This window comes from Onychomys torridus, chromosome 5 (assembly GCF_903995425.1).
Source record: "Onychomys torridus chromosome 5, mOncTor1.1, whole genome shotgun sequence".
Lineage (NCBI taxonomy): Eukaryota > Metazoa > Chordata > Mammalia > Rodentia > Cricetidae > Onychomys > Onychomys torridus.
The window spans coordinates 48,727,460-48,736,096 of NC_050447.1; the positions used below are offsets into that span (position 1 = coordinate 48,727,460).

The 8,637-nt window shown below is 46.3% G+C and overlaps 1 pseudogene; it reads left to right on the forward strand.

Moving 5' to 3' along the window:
• The first annotated feature begins 6,304 nt into the window (after positions 1-6,304).
• LOC118583516 lies at positions 6,305-6,993 on the forward strand (annotated as a pseudogene).
• Positions 6,994-8,637: the final 1,644 nt, after the last annotated feature.

Genomic DNA, 8,637 nt, shown 5'->3' on the forward strand with positions numbered 1-8,637 from the left:
CTAAGCCACCTCTCCAGCCCCTGGGCTGTGCCTTTGAAATAATTGCATGTAAAGAGAATCTGAAGTGTATAGTCTTCTAGGTCTAGCCTTTAAACGAAGAATTATCTGTGCTGTGGTTTGTATCAATAGCTGGTTCTTTTTTTTTTTTACCATCATCATCATTATTATTATCACCATTATTATTATTATTATTATATTTGTGTTTTAATTTTACACATCAGCCATGGGTTTCCCCTGTCCTCCCCCCTCCTGCTCCCCCCTCTCCCCCATCCCCTCCCCTCCATTCCCATCTCCTCCAGGGCCAAGACTCCCCTGGGGACTCATTTAAACCTGGTGGATTCAGTACAGGCAGGTCCAGTCCCCTCCTTCCAGGCTGAGCAAAGTGTCCCTGTGTAAGCCCAAGGTTCCAAACAGCCAGCTCATGCACTAAGGACAGGTCCAGGTCCCACTGCCTGGGAGCCTCCCAAACAGATCAAGCTATTCAATTGTCTCACTTATCCAGAGGGCCTGATCCAGCTGGGGGCTTCACAGCCTTTGGTTCATAATTCATGTGCTTCAATTTGTTTGGCTATTTGTCCCTGTGCTTTTTCCAGTCTTGGTCTCAAATAGTTGGTTCTTTTACTGCTCCACAATTTGCTTATCTGTCAACTCACCAGTTGAAAGATAATTAGTTGTATCCAGTTCTGGACAAACACGGATAAAGGTGTTACAAACATTTGCCCCAGGCATCAGTGAGTCCATGCATTCTTTTCCAGGTTGTGTGCTTGGGTGAATACCAATCGATGTAATTGCTGGGTCATGCGGAGGTTTCACCTTCCAGGGAACTGTCAATTGCTTGCAAAGTTTCAAGGACCATTTTGTACTCCAACTAGCAGTGCACAGAACTCCCACTGCCCTTTGCCCTTGCCGGGCCAGTCCTTGCTATCATCAATCACTTACCTTTCAACCGGGCTTATGACCTTATAGGGGTGTCTCTTTTGAATTTAATTTATATTTGCCTAATGACCAATAATTGGTTTTGGGCATATTGAGGATTGAATCCTGGGCCTCAAAGATGCTAGACAAATGCTTTTCTGTACAAATTTGCTGTTCAATATTAACTTTTTTTCTTTTTTGTTTTTCGAGACAGAGTTTCTCTGTGTAGTTTTGGTGCCTGTTCTGGATCTCACTCTGTAGACCAGGCTGGCCTCGAACTCACAGAGATCTGCCTCCTGAGTGCTGGGATTAAAGGCATGTGCCACTGCTACCCGACATTACTTTTATGTATGTATGTATTATTTATTTAAAAAAACGAACAAACAGAATCTTCTTATGTAGCCCAGCTTGCCTAGAGTCTATCAGCCTCCTTGGCCTCTTGAATGCTGGGATTCCACACCTGCACCACAAGCCCTGTAAAATCTACTTGGATGAAGGGTCTTTTCAGACCTTTTCAGGCCATTGATGTTGTTTCTTAGTTTTGACTTGGGATTTTTTTTAAAAAATGTTCTGCATATGCTCTTCCCATCAGCACGTACAGGACTCACCATTCTCTGCCTTTTCTGTAGTTGCCCCCACCTCACTTTCTCCAAAGTATATTTGCAAGTTGATGCTTGACTTCCGCCAGGTGCCTCACCCCAGGGCAGCTCACCTCAGGGGCAGACAAGTCTGGCCCCAGGGAGGACTCACTTCAGCTGGCCTTTCCACATTGTACTTGCCACCTCTACATGGCTGCACATGCTCAGGGTCAACAGCCCTGTGGGATTCTAACACATACAGCTCAAGACTGACTCAGAATGGGGGAGCGTCATGGCTTTCCCATGAGGTATTGCAGCAGAGAAGCTGGGAAACAGAGAACCAAACCGGACGCAGAGCAACTGGGAGAGGATTCCTGTTGCTTAGAATAACTTGATGTGAGAAATACTAGCTCTTTTGAGACTTCTTGTGAGGCCATAGGAGGCTTAACAGTCCCAAAGGCCTTCTAGTAGGCTCTGAGCTGTTAAAAATGCTAACATGGTTCTTAAGCTTAGAGCTTAAGAACCCTTGCTGCTCTTGAGAGCACCCGAGTTCATTTGCCAGCACCCACATGGTGGCTCACAACCTCCTGTAACTCCAGCTCCAGTGAATCTGATGCACACACAGCGTGCATACACACACACACACACACACACACACACACATACACTCATGAGTGCGTGTGCACACACACAAAACTAAAATAATCTTTGAGAAAAAGTAATTCTCTTGGAGTGTGGCCTTAGATGATTGATTACTCTCCCACATGTGAGAATTCTGTAGAATTCTGTAGAATAGAGTTTTCTAACCAAGTCTCCACAACAATATGCCACACATTCAAAGATTCTTTACAAATCTGTTAATTCATTGAATATCAGCAAGCTCATTACATGTCAAAGAACAGATAGCTAAAGCAGACAGAAAGGCTGCATTCTGCATTATTCCACAGCATACACACCATACAAGTGTGGAGGGTCAGGCATGGGGTTTCATGCAAGCAAAACACTCACTATGACACTGAGACAGTCCCATCCCAAACCTTTAAAAATTTTAAGTCTCTGTGTGTGTGTGTGTGTGTGTGTGTGTGTGTGTGTATGGTGTGATGTATGTGTGTGTGTGGTGTGTATATGCCTGTGTGTGTGTGTCTGTATGGTGTGATATATGTATGTGTGTGTGTGTGGTGTTTGTGTATGCAGGTGTGCCCATGCTACCACACAAACGTGAAGGTCAGGGCACAATCTCGGTTGCTGGTCTTGGCCTTCCACCTCGTTTGAGACAGCATCTCTTGTTAGCCATTGTGTATACCAGGCAAGGTGGCCCCTGAGCTTCTGGAAATTTTCCTGTCTCTGCTTCCCATCTCACCATGGAAATTACAGATGTATGTCACTGTGCCTGGCTTTGCATGGATTCTGGAGAACCGAACTCGGGTCCTCATGCTGAGCAGCAAGCTCTTTACCCACAGCGCCGTCACTTTAGCCCCAAATGTGTGTGTGTCCTTGAATTCGTGACCTCCAATGACTTCTAATTTAGCCTTCTGAGCAGCTGGAGCTATAAGCACACAGCACCACACCCCACTTCCCCACATTAGGTCTTGATAGTTAAATTGGAATTGATCATGTCTCAATTTGAGAGAGTTTCTCAAGTGTTTTTAATCGTTAAAACCCAGACTACTCAGTGACTTAGCAAGTTTGTTTTCAACAGCCCAATTCAAAAGGGCTGTGAGGATGTCCCGAGGGGATTCCTGCAGGACTGGGAAGTTACGTTATGTCACTCACTTTCCACTGAGGGCTTGCTTCTGACTTCACGACCTCGACTCTTCTGGAACCACTTCTCCGTTTTTCAGATTCCCAGGACCAAAACCCTGTCTCTGTTGCCCCGTTTTTCTGTAGAAGTTTCAACATGAAGCTAGGCCTGGGAGTGTCCCGAGCATTCAGCTTGTCCTTACCGAGGGCAGTCCACCTGTCTGATGCCGTGTCGTGGCTAGGTACTGCAGAACTGGAGCTGCACTCCTGGATCCCATGGCACCTCCCACCTCCACTGTCCCTTTCCTGACAGCTTTGTCTCTGGGGAGGGGGAGGGGCTGTGGGGCTGCTTCCCACACACTGTCTTTCCTTCCCTGCCCGAGGATCCTCCCAGGAGCTGTGCGGTCCTTCTGTCAACCACTCTCTGCACTTCATGTTTCCTCCCTCACCCCTGTGTCTGTCTGTCTGTCCATCTCTCTCTCTCAACAGAGGAGCAGGTTTCCCTGCAGCATTTGCACACATACTTTGTTAGGGTTGATTCTCTCTCCTCTTTCCTCCTTTCTCTCCTCATCTCCCTGGCCCCATCCCAGCTGAACCCTTACACCCTCATACCCCTTCCCACTCTCACACCCCATGTGTTCTCTTGTCTTTCTTCCCACTTGAGCCCTTTTATCCCACCTCATGGGCCTGTTTCTAGTTTCTTAGACTCTACCCACATTTAATCTCACATAATGCACACATACATGGTTAGAAGCTGGGATCCACACACGAGAGAAAAGAGGTGGCCGTTGTCTTTCTGAGCTGGGTCACCCACTTAATGTATGCTCCAGTTCCATCCATCTTGCTCTGCAAATTTCAGTATTTCATTTCTCATTACAGCACTAACACTCTATTGCACTTATCTATCATATTTTTTATTATTTGTATATTAAGTGATGGACATCTAGGCTGATTTCATTTCTTTGTGCCTGTGAATTGAGCTGCAATACACATGGATGAACAAGCGTCTCGACAGCAGGATGTAGAGGCCTTTGGGCACATGTCTAGGAATGATACAGCTGGTCATATGGTAGTTCTAATTTTGGCTTTCTGTGGCACCTCCACACTGATTTCCAGTTGACGCTCTGACCAGCAGTAAACGAGGGTTCCTCTTTACCTCACATCATTGCCAGCATTTGCTGCTTTCTGGATGATGGCGTTCATCTCCATTCATGAAGGTCAGGTGGGCACATTCCTGAGTCACCTCTCGAGCCTGGAGTTTCATGCAAATGCTTTTGGCTTCTGAGTAAACACTTCAGGGGTCATGACTAACATCCAGTGCCAAGTTCATAGGATAGGCTCAGGTGGAGAAGACGGAGAGAACGTGATTGACTTACCCCAGGTGGGGGTAGATGGAAGTGGGGTAGAGGGTAGGGTAGGGGTGTGGAAGAGACTTGCTTTCTCTTCTTTTAAATATCGGATCTGGCCAAGTTGCTCGTGGTTAATGAATGGAAAATTGTGACAGAGTACTTCGAATGTCCCAGTCTTTTGCTTTCAGGTCAGGGGAACGAGAGACTGAGGACAGAGAGCAACCCTCTCACCTCTTACATGTGGAGGATACTCAGAAATGCCAGGTTGCTTTTTAAAACGTGAGTCATCCATCATGCTGAGAGGGGAAGTTTGAGACAGACTGAGGGAAATGTCATTGCGGTGGAGGATGGCAGCTGTGTCTCGAAGTGGTAATATTAGTAATGAGCAGGACTGAGAGAAGCCACTAATAAAGTGAGGGCTCAGAGATAGGGTGCCTTTGAGCATCAAAACAGAAAGACTTCATTCACAGTGGCACTAAAGCGAAAACAAAGCATTGCAAAACAAATAATCAATAAACAGAAGTAGGGAAAACAGCACAGAACAGACATGGCTGCGGTGGAGAACGGAAAGGCCCTCCACATCCAGGAGCCCTGAAGATGACTTACTCTCCAGGAGAACTTGACCGTTGGAAGTACCTCAATCTGCCACAAATTACCAGTCCGATACAGTTGCAAACAAATACCAATGAGCCTTTGTTTTTGAAAAGCATGCAAAGTCTCTCTATAGACCGCACCTGGGAAGATGGCCAGGGAAGTGTGTGCATCTGTGGCTAGCTCCTATAAGATTGTTATAAAATTGTCTAATGTAGCAAGAGTCACTATTTTGTTTTGTTTTTGAGATAGACTTCTTATATCCCAGGCTAGCTTCAAACTCCCTGTGTAGCCAATGTTGACTTTGAATGGATCTCTTTACCTCTACCTCCCAAGAGCTGGGATTACAGGTATACCCCAGCATTCCCAGCTACCTGTCAATCAATGTATGTATGTATGTATGTGTCTATCTATCTATCTATCTATCTATCAATCAATCAATCAATCATCCATCCATTTCTGAGTTGAGGCCTCAAAAGTCATTATGTATCCCAGGCTAGACTTGGAACTCAAGAGGATGCTTCTATTTCAGCCTCAAATATGCAGGATGATGGCATGACCATCATGCCCAGCTTGGTGAGGCTGATAATCTTGGTCTGGCTCTTCAGGTTCTAACAGGCACACAGAGCTGTATAACCTGGAGGTGGCATGTCCAGATGATCAACCATACCCCCGGCTTTTCTTAGCTGTCCCTTGGTAACATGAATTCCTTCTGACACTCTACCCCCTTCCCAACACACATACAAGGGATCCCACAGAAGGAGTCTTTCGGGATTTGATGTGTTCCATGTTTATCCATGCTGACGTTGTCAGTGATCTGTTCCTTTTCGTCACTGAGTTGTGCTCCATTGTAAACAATACCAATTTCTTTATCTTTTCACCTACTGAGGAATATTGGGTTGTTTCTGACTTTTGGTGGTTATTTGGTAAAGCTGCCATAAGCTTTGTGCACAGGTATTAGGGTGCACATATGTCTTCAGATCTCTCAGATGAGGGAGATATCCTTGCCTTAGTGTTGAATACAGGGCAAAAGTGTTTTGTCTTTTAGCACTAAGCTGTAGGTTTTGAGTCAATACCATTTTCTGGTAAGAAGTCTCCTTATGGGTTGCTTTGTGGCTGCAGGAGAAAAAGATGGCAGCCACCTCAGCTGTCCATGGAGGGGATCTACACCGGCTTTTGAACTGGAGGCTCTCACCCGAGACTGTGAAAACCAGAAGTTTCCATAGGGACTACAATCATGGTTCTGCAATTTGATGGGGGCATGGTTCTCGGAGCAGACTCCAGGACAACCACTGGGTCCTATATCACCAAATGAATGACTGACAAGCTGACCCTATCCATGATCATATCTTCCACTGCCACTCAGGTTCCATAGCTGATGCTGACACTTACCAGCTCGGTTTCCACAGTATTGAACTGAACAAGCCTCCACTAGTACACACAGCTACCAGGCTCTTTAAGGAGGTATGTTACTGATACAAAGAAGATCTGATGGCAGGAATCATCATTGCAGACTGGGACCCTCAAGAAGGAGGGCCGGTGTACTCAGTTCCCATGGGTAGGTGATAATAAGGCAGTCCTTTGCCATTGAAAGGCTCCCGGAGCTCATATGTCCATGGCTAGATTGATGCTGCCTATCGGGAAGGCATGACCAAGGATGAATGTCTGCATTTCACTGCTCTTGCTTTGGTTATGGAATGGGATAGCTCCAGTGGAGGGATGATTCACTTGGCAACCATTCAAGAATCAGGGGTAGAGCAGCAGGTATTTTGGGAGACCAGATACCCAAATTCACTACTGCCACCTCACCGCCTCCCTGAATCCTAGTATTCTGGGGTGTAATAAAAGATATTCATACTGTTGCAAAGATTAATAAACAGTTCGTGAAAGAAAAAAACATCTCCTTATGGGGCTGGAGAGGTGACTCAGTGGTTAAGAGCACTGGGTGCTCTTCCAGAGGACCCAGGTTCAATTCCCAGCACCCACATGGCAGTCCATACCTGCCTGTAATTCCAGTTCCAGGAGATCCAACACCCTCACACATACATGCAGATGAAAATAAAAAAAAAGAAGAAATCAGTCAGGCAGTGGTGGTGGTGGTGGTGGTGGGGCACGCCTTTAATCCCAGCACTGGGGAGGCAGAGCCAGGCGGATCTCTATGAGTTTGAGGTCAGCCTGGGCTACAGAGTGAGTTCCAGGAAAGGCACAAAGCTACACAGAGAAACCCTGTCTTGAAAAACAAAACAAAACAAAACAAAACAAAACAAAAAGAAGAAATCTTTTTATGTTCTTGGTTTGCTGAGAATGCATTTATAATGATGGGTGGTTGTTAGAGTTAGTCTAATGTGTTTTCTGTATCTATGGAGACAATTACGTTTCCCTCTCTCATCTCTCTTAAATTCCTTTTCTTCCCTTTGGGGTTTTGAGACAAGTATCTCCATGTAGCCCAGGCTAGCATTGACCCTATAATCATTCTATCCCAGTTTCTCTCTCTCTCTCTCTCTCTCTCTCTCCCTCCCTCCCTCCCTCCCTCCCTCCCTCCCTCCCTCCCTCTCTTTCCTGAGTTTTACTCTGTAGTCTAGGCTGGCTTAGAACTTACTTTGTAGCCTATGCTGGCCTCAAACCCATGGTAAGCCTTCTGTCTTAGCCTATTGGATTACAGGGCTGAATCCCCACAGCTGGCTTTCATACTCACATGTATGTGCACATGAGTGTAGAAGTCAGAGGCTGAGACATCCAGAGTCTTCAATTGCTCACCACTTTTCTTTTTGAGACACAGTTTCACCATCCTGGCTGTCCTGGAACTCACTATGTAGACCAGGCTGACCTCAAACTCACAGAAATCCATCTGCCTCTACCTCCCAAATGCTGAGATTAAAGACATGCACCCTGCTCCACTTTTACTTTTTGAAACAAGATCTCTCACTAACCCTGGAGGTCACTGATTTGGTGATACTGAGTCACTGGGATCCTCCTGCCTCCCAAGCACTGGGGTCATGCTGTGGCCTTGTGGCCTTTTTTTTTGTTTTTTGTTTTTAGAGATAGGGTTTCTCTCACTTTGGAGCCTGTCCTGGACTATCTCTGTAGACCAGGCTGGCCTCGAACTCACAGAGATCCGCCTGCCTCTGCCTCCCGAGTGCTGGGATTACAGGCGTGTGCCACCACTGCCTGGCTGCTGTAGCCTTTTACCAGGGATCTGGGGAAAGAACTCAGGTTCACATGCTTGTACTGACCAACCACCGTTTCTTTCTTTTTTTCTTTTTTTCTTTGGAAACAGGGTCATGTAGGCCAGGTTTACCTCAAACTCTCTATGTAGATGAGGATGCCCTTGCATGCCTGTTCCTCTACCTTCCTCAGAGCTGGGGTTCCAGGCATGAACCACCGTCTGGCTGAAGATTTTCTAATTTGACTCGATGGCTCCTCCCAGTACTTGGTGCCACCTGGTGTCACCTGCTCTTGGCCCT